This window comes from Indicator indicator, chromosome 7 (genome assembly GCF_027791375.1).
Source record: "Indicator indicator isolate 239-I01 chromosome 7, UM_Iind_1.1, whole genome shotgun sequence".
In the NCBI taxonomy this organism is placed as follows: domain Eukaryota; kingdom Metazoa; phylum Chordata; class Aves; order Piciformes; family Indicatoridae; genus Indicator; species Indicator indicator.
The window spans coordinates 2,427,657-2,441,427 of NC_072016.1; the positions used below are offsets into that span (position 1 = coordinate 2,427,657).

The 13,771-nt window shown below is 46.5% G+C and overlaps 1 protein-coding gene across 1 annotated transcript in view; it reads right to left on the reverse strand.

Annotated features, from left to right (window-relative positions):
* Positions 1-4,833: 4,833 nt before the first annotated feature.
* Positions 4,834-13,771, reverse strand: part of SEC23IP (SEC23 interacting protein) — a 47,920-nt gene continuing 38,982 nt past the window's right edge. The window contains exon 19 of the mRNA XM_054382310.1: positions 4,834-5,407. The gene's annotated coding sequence lies outside the window, so the exon portion shown is untranslated. The remainder of the gene's footprint in view (positions 5,408-13,771) is intronic.

Sequence of the window (13,771 nt, forward strand, 5' to 3'; positions counted from 1 at the left end):
CTACATCACTCTACCTCGTTCTCCATCTGGTAAGCAGTATGTGCTGACTATGGTAGAGGCAAGCACTGGATGGCTGGAAACTTATCCAGTTCCTCATGCAACTGCACGTAACACCATTCTTGGCCTGGAAAGACAAATCCTGTGGAGACACGGAACTCCAGAGAGGATTGAGTCAGACAATGGAACTCATTTCAAGAACAATCTTGTAAAAAACTGGGCCAAAGAGCACGGCATCGAGTGGATATTCCACATTCCCTACTATGCACCAGCTGCAGGGAAGATCGAACGCTACAACGGTTTGCTGAAAACCACTCTCAAAGCCATGGGGGGTGGATCTTTGAAAAACTGGGAGAAACATTTAGCACAAGCAACCTGGTTGGTGAATAGTAGAGGTTCAGTGAATCGAGCTGGACCTGCCCAATCAGATTTGTTGCGAAAGGAAGAAGGTGATAGAGTTCCTGTTATCAGAGAAAAGAATCTGTTAGGCAAAACTGTTTGGGTATTTTCTCCTTCAGGAGAGGCCAAACCTGTCCGAGGGGTGGTTTCTGCTGAAGGTCCTGGTCACACCTATTGGGTGATGCAAGAAAATGGTGAAATTCAGTGTATTCCACAAAGAAATCTAACTTTGGCTGAGAGAGGTTAAATTCAGAGTGTTGCGCAGATACAGCATCGCGCCCAAGAGGAGAGTCCATGAGATCTACGGTGCACGAACCCTGAGAGCCCTGAGTCACCTGAGAGTCCCTGTTCCTTTCTTTGCTCCATCTGCAAGGAAACAAGCTGTTTGCTGTTTTTCCTGTGATTTGACTCTTTTGAATCATCTACATCTGAGATAGCCGGAATGGACTATGGTCTTTATTCACCTAGTGTTGTAGATATTATTTTAGATTAGATAAATGATAGTAGCAGCCAACGGAACTGTTTAGAAGGGGTGGACTGTGATGGTTTGAAACTGTCTTTTTAATTTTTCCTTGCAAAGTTCAGAACAGAGAAAGTGAAAGAATGTAAATAAGTCACTATTGGGTGTAAGAAAGCAAAATAACGATTGTTCTAAACACTTCCATTGGATAGATAGAAATGTTTAAGAACTATTACCCAAAACAAAGTAGGCATTCGGCACATTCTGCGTTCGGCAGTGGGGGCAGTTGCTGGGCTGTCTGGCTGCTGTTTCTTCTTCTCTTCTGGCTGAAGATAACACACTGACCTTGGCAGCTAAGTTAACAACTTTCTGCTCTAAGTAACTCTGCTTCTCTGTCCAGGGGGGTCTGGGGGGGAAGCTCCTGGGAGAGAGAGGCCCCTTTGGGAGGGTCCCCTTGGGGGGAAGCAAAGGGAGATCGGTTGTGCTTTTTCTGCTGATTGTATATATTTGTGAATGTTGTGAATTTTGTATATTTGTATATATTCATTGCATTTCATTGTAGACTTTAGACTCTGCTTGTAAATACACCTTTTCATTTGCTTCCAGACTGAGCTAGCCTGGTTATTGTTGGGGGGGGGGTAATTTCAGCTCACACCGACACATAGGTGTTGGAAGGGACCTCCAAAGGCCATGAAGTCCAACCCCCCTGCCAGAGCAGGACCATAGAATCCAGCAGAGGTCACACAGGAACACATCCAGACAGGGCTTAAAAGTCTGAAGAGAAGGAGGCTCCACAACCTCTCTGGGGAGCCTGTTCCAGTGCTCTGTGACCCTCACAGTGGAGAAGTTCTTCCTCCTGTTGAGGTGAAACTTCCTGTGCTGTAGTTTCCATCCATTGCCCCTTGTGCTATCACAGGGTACAACTGAGCAGGGGCTGTCCCTGTCCCTTCCTTCCTGACCCCCAGCCCTCAGATATTTATAGACATTGATTAGATCCCCTCTCAGTCTTCTCCTCTCCAGACTAAACAGCCCCAGGGCTCTCAACCTTTCCAGTGCTCCAATCCCTTCATCATTCTTGTAGCCCTCTGTTGGACTCTCTCCAGTAGATCCCTGTCCTTCTTGAACTGGGGAGCCCAGAACTGGATACAATATTCCAGGTGAGATCTCACTAGGGCAGAGTAGAGGAGGAGGAGAACCTCCCTGTCAATGACTTACACCAGTTAAACACAGGTACAGAAAGAGTTATGAAATGGGATCTGGCCTTTGAAATAATATTTCCCATTAATGAGCAAGAATCCAGGGGATATCTTATTTCAGCACTGGGGAACTCATCAAAATTCAAAGCAGTGGTTAAAAGTCCAGGAAATACTTAGCTCAGCCTGAGAAATGCAGGACTGCAGAGGGCTGCTCTCCAATGCCCACTCCTGCTACATTTGAACATTTAGTCTATTCCAACTAGCACCCTGGCACTGGCACCAACTCCTGACTATTTTTAAGAAAAAGAAAATGAAATAGATTTGATTAATCATCACAAGAGAAAAACAAATATGCAGAGAGACATCAAGAAGGAAAAAAAAAACAGAGAGAGGGATCACAGAAATTAAGTTAAGAGCATTTTAGACAGAGATTGGAATACATTTGACATATTGAAGACACAGAGTGATAAATATTAATATAAGATTCATTGGGAAAGGACCAGGACAACTCTAGAAGTAGTTCAGTGCCATCCAAGGCATCTTGTAGCACAAGGAGAAACTATTTGCCTATGCTTCTTTTACACAGAGCTGTGCAAAAGAGTGTTCCCAGAGAGCAAAACATTCCCTGTCCATGGAGGGAATGGCTCCTGAAACAGCAGGAAAGGAGCAGTGGAACAAAAGGCTTTTCAAAAGAAGTCTTCAGCAAAAGGTTCAACTTCATTCAAATGGGAATCTTTTGGAAAAGTGATGAATGTCATAGGAAGGCTCTGCTTTGTTGTTGTTGTTTTTTTTTTTTTTTTTTTGCCCCTTGGAAGTAATTCATTAAAATTTCCACCTGAAAATTAATTTTCATAGTCTCAGTACATCAGAGGTTGTAAGGGACCTCAAGAGATCATCCAGTCCAACCCCCCTGCCAAAGCAGGATCACTTAGGGTAGTCTGCACAGGAATGCATCCAGGTGGGTGCATTCTGTGGGTTCCACAGAACCTGGACTGGATCAGAGTCTGAGTTAGCCTCTGGACCCAGGTTCAGAAGATTCCCCAGAGAACACTTACCACAATGTGTTAATCATAGGAAGACTTGATTGAAGTGGCTCAGCAAAGCTCAGCCTTCTCATACAGGCATAAAGTCCTTGGCTTCCTGGTCCCTCCCAGGGGCCTGACATCACAGCCCATCAGCTTTGCAGTAGAAGAAAGTGAGCAAGACACCATCAGAGCTATTTCAGCATACACATCAGATTAGTCAGTGGTGCACAGAGCTGATCCATGTCAGGGTATAACCTTCCCCTCCATGATACTGAAGATGAAAATGAGGCCAGTGCTTGTGGGTTTGTGGGGTTTTGATTTATTTATCATTTGTATTCTAGCTAACAAAGCAGAATGTAAAGCTTTGGAAAATTGGTCTTCAAAGGTTAATCTACAAAGATACAAACACATTTGTTTGGGATAAAAAGTTTCCTTTGGCAAGCTTAATTCCCAGAACACGATGGACTTCCATAACCTGTAGCAAGTCCAAGGGAAAGTCCCACAATGAGTACAGAGTAGCAGCACATGGAATGCAAGATGTCAAGGAAATTGTTCAGTCTTAGTGCTGTCCTCAACTACCTAATGTGAGAATACAAGAGAAGATTTTTTCCAAGTTCCCTTCCTGTGATATAAACTCCAGCACAGGAGGTTCCACCTCAACATGAGGAGGAACTTCTTTACTGGGAGGGTCACAGAGCACTGGAACAGGCTGCCCAGAGAGGTTGTGGAGTCTCCTTCTCTGGAGACTTTCAAGCCCTGTCTGGATGTGTTCCTGTGTGACCTGTGCTGGATTCTATGGTCCTGTTCAGGCAGGGGGGTTGGACTCGATCTCCAGAGGTCCCTTCCAACCCCTAACATCCTGTGAGCCTGTGAAAATAGAGACATTATTCTTGAAGGTGCACAGAGAAAGGACAAGAGGCAACAAACAGAAGCTCCACCTGAGAAATTCCAATTGTACATTAGAAAAAAAAATACAATCACAGTAGTCAAACAACAGGATAGAGCCCAGAGAGGGGAAGGAACTTAGTCATGAACACAGCCCTAAGCATTGAGCACAGGAGCTATACCTCTCCAGAAGTCCCTTCCAACCTATTTTTCTCTGATGAAATACAAAACCTTGCTGTAAAGATCCACTGGAAATCAAGTATTTTTAATGATAATAACCAAAATATATACACAATGATGTGTATATACACACAATAATGTGTATTTTACATATGCCAAGGAAAAAAAAAAAAACAAACCATACTGCATTTAAAGATTCATTTACTGCAATAACAGAGGCAAAGAGTCAGCAGTAAGGTTAAGTCACCAGTATCAAGAAAAGCCACAATTTGCATGTAAGTTGAAGCCAGAGGAAAACTACAGGAGCTCAGTATTCAGAGATCTCAAACCATCCAGCTCTACATGAAGATGGAGTCTGGATTGCAGGTCTGCACTTAGATTATTATCTAGCAGCCATATGCTTCAGCTCTTTCACCTACATCAGCTGTTTTGAGATATCAAACTGCACAGTCAGGGTAAGTATTTAGTTCTCACAACTGAGGCCTAGCTTCCCTAAAATTACCTTAATTACCAGACCAAATCATTCTTTTCAATTCTTCTTCATTTCAGGAGATGTGAACACTGAACCAGCTGTAACAAACTCCTAAATATTTTCAACATCAAAGGCTCATTGTCCCTTAAAAAAACAAACAAACAAACAAACAAAAAAAACCCACAATAAAACTCTTAACAGAGGCTTAAAAAGGTCTTTATAAAATAATCTCCATCACACTTACAATAGTAAGAAAATGATTCTGGGTGGTAGTTTTTAGTAAATCTGTTGTGTGTAATCTGTATTGAAGATGGTTATAAGCAGAGTTCATGTTGTATTTGCAAAGGTGAACCAACAAAAGTGTCAAGAAAAGCAGATTATTGCTGCTTCCCAACAAGTCCTTTTTAATAAGGACATGCTGCCTTGACAGGCAAAGCCTGTTTGACAGCCAGCTGAGCCAGGAGAGCTGAAGGAGAGAAGCAATGCTTTGCATGCCAAAACCTCACTTCTTGGGCCATCACTTTATACTTGGCAACTGTACAATTCAGCTGATTGAAGATCACAATGGTGTCATTCCTTCCATTACCCGAATGGCAGTGCTGATCAGCTCAAAACTGAAGTTTGTCTGAAGTGACACAAGAAGGTAGAATCTGAGCAAGTTCAGGACTGGCAGAGGAGAAAAAGAAAAAAAAAAAAAGAGTCTGATGTTTATCTTGTGATTTGTAGTTATAAAAATCGATTGGAGGTGCCTCAAAGCATTGTCACCAGGTCCAGCGGAGCAGCAGGTGTGGCTCTGCAGGGAAAACAGAACACATACAGGTGGGCCAGATGAAATGCATCACATTTTGTATTCTCACAAAAGTACTAATAAAGTTAAAACATGCCAACATCCCATTTCAGGAGGACTCAGAACAGCCTAAAAATCACTACACACTTTTTTTTTTTTAATCAATTTTTTCACACAATAATATACTTTTTGTGGACACGAGTTGGAAATTACAAACAGAAAGAGCTCAGAAGATGCCCAGAGGATGTCATCTGCTATACATTCTAGTTAGCTACTAAATTCTTTAACTTATGGTAGTAACTTGTACAGCTCTAAAGAGATAGAAACAAAGATGTGACAGTTTACACATCTGAGCTTTTTTCTGCTGTAGCATACTCCCACCCCATCAGGTAGGAGCTCTCTAAAAGAGCTCTCTCTAAAAGAGAGCTCTAAAAATAAGAGTAATATATAGTGTGTACAGTGATTTAAACAAATCTTCTCACCAGCACAGAGAAAGATACTCCTGTGAATCTAATCAAAAGGCTATGATGCTAGTGGTGGCCACACTACTGAAGAACAAAATTCTCATTTGCAACAATCATTTAAAAACCTCTCAGCTTCCTTGCAGTTTTCCTGACATTTTCAGTTTCTTATCAACCAAGTCACCAAAAAGAAACACAAGAAATGGAACTTCCAATTTCTATGCTAAAGCTGTCCCAATCAATTCTTTACATTGTTTAAATGAAACCCTGTATTAGCTGCACAAAGAACAGCTTCCAGTGATCTAGAAGAGCTAACCCAGGTCACTCATACAAAGTAAAAGTAGAACTGCAGAGGTTTTAAAACCATTTGTCCTATTTTATCAGTGAGCAGATGCAAATAGATATTGGTAGCTGCTCACCCATTTTAAGGGCAACAAATTCTTCTCATAAGTAATGTTAGCTAAAATAGTTAATGCTGCCAACCTGAGTTATGACTAAGTTACCAGCAGATGTCAAGAAAACCCTCCCAAGACAGGACACTACACCAAGATGCTATGCAGCAGATGCTCTGCATCAATAACCCTCCTTGCTCTCAGAATTCATCTTCCACATCATGAAGCACAGTGGCCACCTTAGTCCCTCTTCTCCTTTTAAGAACAATGTTTGGCCAACTCCCTTCATCTCTCCAAAAGAAAACACACAGCTAAACTGAATCAGAGATAAAGCTGAACATTCTTCCTTAACTTGCCCCTGCCACATTCTTATCTGCTTTGAAATTACCAGTCTTCAAGAAGTGAAAGAGATGTGCACCAGCCCACAGCACCATAAAGATCAACGTTCCTGAGTAGTGGCAAGCAGGCTGGTAGATCCTGACTCCTTCCCTCTCCACCATGAAATTAAACTGGATGGCAGGAGGTAGCTCTGCACATCAAAGCAGGGAAATGGGTCAGATCTCAGCATTCAAATCAGCTAAGATGAAAAGTATGAAGAGGGAGCCCAGAGCTACTTCAGGCATTTACTCTTTTCCTAGAGCAGCCCACAAAGAGGGAGAGGCTGTTTCTTCAGATCATCTATGTCTTGATAGGTAAATGGATGTGGCTGTCACAGGCACTGCTGGATAATCCATTACCTTCCCATGCCACCCTTCACATCCAAAGCTCTTAAGAGAAAAAAAAAAAAGGCAAAAAGAATAAACCTCACAGGCCTACCCTACCTGACTACTGTCTAACACTGAGGGAGAATTCTCCTTTTCTCTGCTAAGAGACTTGAGCAATAACACTTTGCACAGCATATGCAGAGACATTTCTCCTCATGTAAAAAAGATCCTGGTCTCACAGTTGGCAGCTTTCCAGATAACCACTTCTCATTACACACATCCCAGTGGGTCCAAATGCCCTCCTATTGAAGCCTCTGGGATCTGAATCCTCATCTCAAATGCTATTCACTCAAGCAAGTGCTGAGAGAAGATCTGAGCAATTCCTAATGGTATTACAGTCACAGGACTTCCCTGGCTGTGCTTTGTTGCATGACATCCTGCTAAAACAGCCTCCAGCTGTGTAGTTATCAGTGCAAATCACAGTTTTCTACAAACCCACTTTTGGTTTTGTAGTGATAAATAATCACATCCCCTTCCCCTCTACTATAATACTAAAAGCTATTTCTGTAGTAATAAACTTGGTATGATTTCATCCTAACTAGGCATAAAGAAAGAAAAGCAGATAAAAAAGTTCTGCAAATATGACTTGAAAATCTGCATAAGCTGTGGTGATAACTGATCCACCACTGTCAAAGCTGTGCAGCCAAACAGTGCCTTTTGCCTGTTATTTGGGGCACCACTGTCAGAGCTGTGCAGCCAAACAGTGCCTTTTGCCTGTTATTTGGGGCACCACTGTCAGAGCTGTGCAGCCAAACAGTGCCTTTTGCCTGTTATTTGGGGCACCACTGTCAGAGCTGTGCAGCCAAACAGTGCCTTTTGCCTGTTATTTGGCTCACCACTGTCAGAGTTGTGCAGTCAAACAGTGCCTTTTGCCTGTTATTTGGGGCACCACTGTCAGAGCTGTGCAGCCAGACAGTGCCTTTTGCCTGTTATTTGGGGCACCACTGTCAGAGCTGTGCAGCCAAACAGTGCCTTTTGCCTGTTATTTGGCTCACCACTGTCAGAGCTGTGCAGTCAAACAGTGCCTTTTGCCTGTTATTTGGGGCACCACTGTCAGAGCTGTGCAGTCAAACAGTGCCTTTTGCCTGTTATTTGGCTCACCACTGTCAGAGCTGTGCAGTCAAACAGTGCCTTTTGCCTGTTATTTGGGGCACCACTGTCAGAGCTGTGCAGCCAAACAGTGCCTTTTGCCTGTTATTTGGCTCACCACTGTCAGAGCTGTGCAGCCAAACAGTGCCTTTTGCCTGTTATTTGGCTCACCACTGTCAAAGCTGTGCAGCCAAACAGTGCCTTTTGCCTGTTATTTGGCTCACCACTGTCAGAGCTGTGCAGCCAAACAGTGCCTTTTGCCTGTTATTTGGGGCACCACTGTCAGAGCTGTGCAGCCAAACAGTGCCTTTTGCCTGTTATTTGGCTCACCACTGTCAGAGCTGTGCAGCCAAACAGTGCCTTTTGCCTGTTATTTGGAGCACCACTGTCAGAGCTGTGCAGCCAAACACTGCCTTTTGCCTGTTATTTGGGGCACCACTGTCAGAGCTGTGCAGCCAAACAGTGCCTTTTGCCTGTTATTTGGGGCACCACTGTCAGAGCTGTGCAGCCAAACAGTGCCTTTTGCCTGTTATGTGGGGCGCCACTGTCAGAGCTGTGCAGCCAAACAGTGCCTTTTGCCTGTTATTTGGGGCACCACTGTCAGAGCTGTGCAGCCAAACAGTGCCTTTTGCCTGTTATTTGGCTCACCACTGTCAGAGCTGTGCAGCCAAACAGTGCCTTTTGCCTGTTATTTGGGGCACCACTGTCAGAGCTGTGCAGCCAAACAGTGCCTTTTGCCTGTTATTTGGGGCACCACTGTCAGAGCTGTGCAGCCAAACAGTGCCTTTTGCCTGTTATTTGGCTCACCACTGTCAGAGCTGTGCAGCCAAACAGTGCCTTTTGCCTGTTATTTGGGGCACCACTGTCAGAGCTGTGCAGCCAAACAGTGCCTTTTGCCTGTTATTTGGGGCACCACTGTCAGAGCTGTGCAGCCAAACAGTGCCTTTTGCCTGTTATTTGGCTCACCACTGTCAGAGCTGTGCAGCCAAACAGTGCCTTTTGCCTGTTATTTGGGGCACCACTGTCAGAGCTGTGCAGCCAAACAGTGCCTTTTGCCTGTTATTTGGGGCACCACTGTCAGAGCTGTGCAGCCAAACAGTGCCTTTTGCCTGTTATTTGGGGCACCACTGTCAGAGCTGTGCAGCCAAACAGTGCCTTTTGCCTGTTATTTGGGGCACCACTGTCAGAGCTGTGCAGCCAAACAGTGCCTTTTGCCTGTTATTTGGGGCACCACTGTCAGAGCTGTGCAGCCAAACAGTGCCTTTTGCCTGTTATTTGGCTCACCACTGTCAGAGCTGTGCAGCCAAACAGTGCCTTTTGCCTGTTATTTGGGGCACCACTGTCAGAGCTGTGCAGCCAAACAGTGCCTTTTGCCTGTTATTTGGCTCACCACTGTCAGAGCTGTGCAGCCAAACAGTGCCTTTTGCCTGTTATTTGGGGCACCACTGTCAGAGCTGTGCAGCCAAACAGTGCCTTTTGCCTGTTATTTGGGGCACCACTGTCAGAGCTGTGCAGCCAAACAGTGCCTTTTGCCTGTTATTTGGCTCACCACTGTCAGAGCTGTGCAGCCAAACAGTGCCTTTTGCCTGTTATTTGGGGCACCACTGTCAGAGCTGTGCAGCCAAACAGTGCCTTTTGCCTGTTATTTGGGGCACCACTGTCAGAGCTGTGCAGCCAAACAGTGCCTTTTGCCTGTTATTTGGCTCACCACTGTCAGAGCTGTGCAGCCAAACAGTGCCTTTTGCCTGTTATTTGGGGCACCACTGTCAGAGCTGTGCAGCCAAACAGTGCCTTTTGCCTGTTATTTGGGGCACCACTGTCAGAGCTGTGCAGCCAAACAGTGCCTTTTGCCTGTTATTTGGCTCACCACTGTCAGAGCTGTGCAGCCAAACAGTGCCTTTTGCCTGTTATTTGGGGCACCACTGTCAGAGCTGTGCAGCCAAACAGTGCCTTTTGCCTGTTATTTGGCTCACCACTGTCAGAGCTGTGCAGCCAAACAGTGCCTTTTGCCTGTTATTTGGCTCACCACTGTCAGAGCTGTGCAGTCAAACAGTGCCTTTTGCCTGTTATTTGGGGCACCACTGTCAGAGCTGTGCAGTCAAACAGTGCCTTTTGCCTGTTATTTGGGGTACCACTGTCAGAGATGTGCAGCTAAACAGTGCCTTTTGCCTGTTATTTGGGGCACCACTGTCAGAGCTGTGCAGTCAAGAAGTGCCTTTTGCCTGTTATTTGGGGCACCACTGTCAGAGCTGTGCAGCCAAACAGTGCCTTTTGCCTGTTATTTGGCTCACCACTGTCAGAGCTGTGCAGCCAAACAGTGCCTTTTGCCTGTTATTTGGGGCACCACTGTCAGAGCTGTGCAGCCAAACAGTGCCTTTTGCCTGTTATTTGGGGCACCTCTGTCAGAGCTGTGCAGCCAGTGCCTTTTGCCTGTTATTTGGGGCACCACTGTCAGAGCTGTGCAGCCAAACAGTGCCTTTTGCCTGTTATTTGGCTCACCACTGTCAGAGCTGTGCAGTCAAACAGTGCCTTTTGCCTGTTATTTGGGGCACCACTGTCAGAGCTGTGCAGCCAAACAGTGCCTTTTGCCTGTTATTTGGCTCACCACTGTCAAAGCTGTGCAGCCAAACAGTGCCTTTTGCCTGTTATTTGGGGCACCACTGTCAGAGCTGTGCAGCCAAACAGTGCCTTTTGCCTGTTATTTGGGGCGCCACTGTCAGAGCTGTGCAGCCAAACAGTGCCTTTTGCCTGTTATTTGGGGCACCACTGTCAGAGCTGTGCAGCCAAACAGTGCCTTTTGCCTGTTATTTGGGGCACCACTGTCAGAGCTGTGCAGCCAAACAGTGCCTTTTGCCTGTTATTTGGCTCACCACTGTCAAAGCTGTGCAGCCAAACAGTGCCTTTTGCCTGTTATTTGGCTCACCACTGTCAGAGCTGTGCAGCCAAACAGTGCCTTTTGCCTGTTATTTGGGGCACCACTGTCAGAGCTGTGCAGCCAAACAGTGCCTTTTGCCTGTTATTTGGCTCACCACTGTCAGAGCTGTGCAGCCAAACAGTGCCTTTTGCCTGTTATTTGGGGCACCACTGTCAGAGCTGTGCAGCAAACAGTGCCTTTTGCCTGTTATTTGGGGCACCACTGTCAGAGCTGTGCAGTCAAACAGTGCCTTTTGCCTGTTATTTGGGGCACCACTGTCAGAGCTGTGCAGCCAAACAGTGCCTTTTGCCTGTTATTTGGGGCACCACTGTCAGAGCTGTGCAGCCAAACAGTGCCTTTTGCCTGTTATTTGGCGCACCACTGTCAGAGCTGTGCAGCCAAACAGTGCCTTTTGCCTGTTATTTGGGGCACCACTGTCAGAGCTGTGCAGCCAAACAGTGCCTTTTGCCTGTTATTTGGCTCACCACTGTCAGAGCTGTGCAGTCCAAACAGTGCCTTTTGCCTGTTATTTGGGGCACCACTGTCAGAGCTGTGCAGCCAAACAGTGCCTTTTGCCTGTTATTTGGGGCACCACTGTCAGAGCTGTGCAGCCAAACAGTGCCTTTTGCCTGTTATTTGGGGCACCACTGTCAGAGCTGTGCAGCCAAACAGTGCCTTTTGCCTGTTATTTGGCTCACCACTGTCAGAGCTGTGCAGCCAAACAGTGCCTTTTGCCTGTTATTTGGGGCACCACTGTCAGAGCTGTGCAGCCAAACAGTGCCTTTTGCCTGTTATGTGGGCACCACTGTCAGAGCTGTGCAGTCAAACAGTGCCTTTTGCCTGTTATTTGGGGCACCACTGTCAGAGCTGTGCAGCCAAACAGTGCCTTTTGCCTGTTATTTGGCTCACCACTGTCAAAGCTGTGCAGCCAAACAGTGCCTTTTGCCTGTTATTTGGGGCACCACTGTCAGAGCTGTGCAGCCAAACAGTGCCTTTTGCCTGTTATTTGGCTCACCACTGTCAAAGCTGTGCAGCCAAACAGTGCCTTTTGCCTGTTATTTGGCTCACCACTGTCAGAGCTGTGCAGCCAAACAGTGCCTTTTGCCTGTTATTTGGGGCACCACTGTCAGAGCTGTGCAGCCAAACAGTGCCTTTTGCCTGTTATTTGGCGCACCACTGTCAGAGCTGTGCAGCCAAACAGTGCCTTTTGCCTGTTATTTGGCTCACCACTGTCAGAGCTGTGCAGCCAAACAGTGCCTTTTGCCTGTTATTTGGGGCACCACTGTCAGAGCTGTGCAGCCAAACAGTGCCTTTTGCCTGTTATTTGGGGCACCACTGTCAGAGCTGTGCAGCCAAACAGTGCCTTTTGCCTGTTATTTGGGGCACCACTGTCAGAGCTGTGCAGCCAAACAGTGCCTTTTGCCTGTTATTTGGCTCACCACTGTCAGAGCTGTGCAGTCAAACAGTGCCTTTTGCCTGTTATTTGGGGCACCACTGTCAGAGCTGTGCAGCCAAACAGTGCCTTTTGCCTGTTATTTGGCTCACCACTGTCAGAGCTGTGCAGCCAAACAGTGCCTTTTGCCTGTTATTTGGGGCACCACTGTCAGAGCTGTGCAGCCAAACAGTGCCTTTTGCCTGTTATTTGGCTCACCACTGTCAGAGCTGTGCAGTCAAACAGTGCCTTTTGCCTGTTATTTGGGGCACCACTGTCAGAGCTGTGCAGCCAAACAGTGCCTTTTGCCTGTTATTTGGGGCACCACTGTCAGAGCTGTGCAGCCAAACAGTGCCTTTTGCCTGTTATTTGGCTCACCACTGTCAGAGCTGTGCAGCCAAACAGTGCCTTTTGCCTGTTATTTGGGGCACCACTGTCAGAGCTGTGCAGCCAAACAGTGCCTTTTGCCTGTTATTTGGCTCACCACTGTCAGAGCTGTGCAGCCAAACAGTGCCTTTTGCCTGTTATTTGGCTCACCACTGTCAGAGCTGTGCAGCCAAACAGTGCCTTTTGCCTGTTATTTGGGGCACCACTGTCAGAGCTGTGCAGCCAAACAGTGCCTTTTGCCTGTTATTTGGGTCACCACTGTCAGAGCTGTGCAGCCAAACAGTGCCTTTTGCCTGTTATTTGGCTCACCACTGTCAGAGCTGTGCAGCCAAACAGTGCCTTTTGCCTGTTATTTGGGGCACCACTGTCAGAGCTGTGCAGCCAAACAGTGCCTTTTGCCTGTTATTTGGGGCACCACTGTCAGAGCTGTGCAGCCAAACAGTGCCTTTTGCCTGTTATTTGGGGCACCACTGTCAGAGCTGTGCAGCCAAACAGTGCCTTTTGCCTGTTATTTGGGGCACCACTGTCAGAGCTGTGCAGCCAAACAGTGCCTTTTGCCTGTTATTTGGCTCACCACTGTCAGAGCTGTGCAGCCAAACAGTGCCTTTTGCCTGTTATTTGGCTCACCACTGTCAGAGCTGTGCAGCCAAACAGTGCCTTTTGCCTGTTATTTGGGGCACCACTGTCAGAGCTGTGCAGCCAAACAGTGCCTTTTGCCTGTTATTTGGGGCACCACTGTCAGAGCTGTGCAGCCAAACAGTGCCTTTTGCCTGTTATTTGGCTCACCACTGTCAGAGCTGTGCAGCCAAACAGTGCCTTTTGCCTGTTATTTGGGGCACCACTGTCAGAGCTGTGCAGCCAAACAGTGCCTTTTGCCTGTTATTTGGGGCACCACTGTCAGAGCTGTGCAGCCAAACAGTGCCTTTTGCCT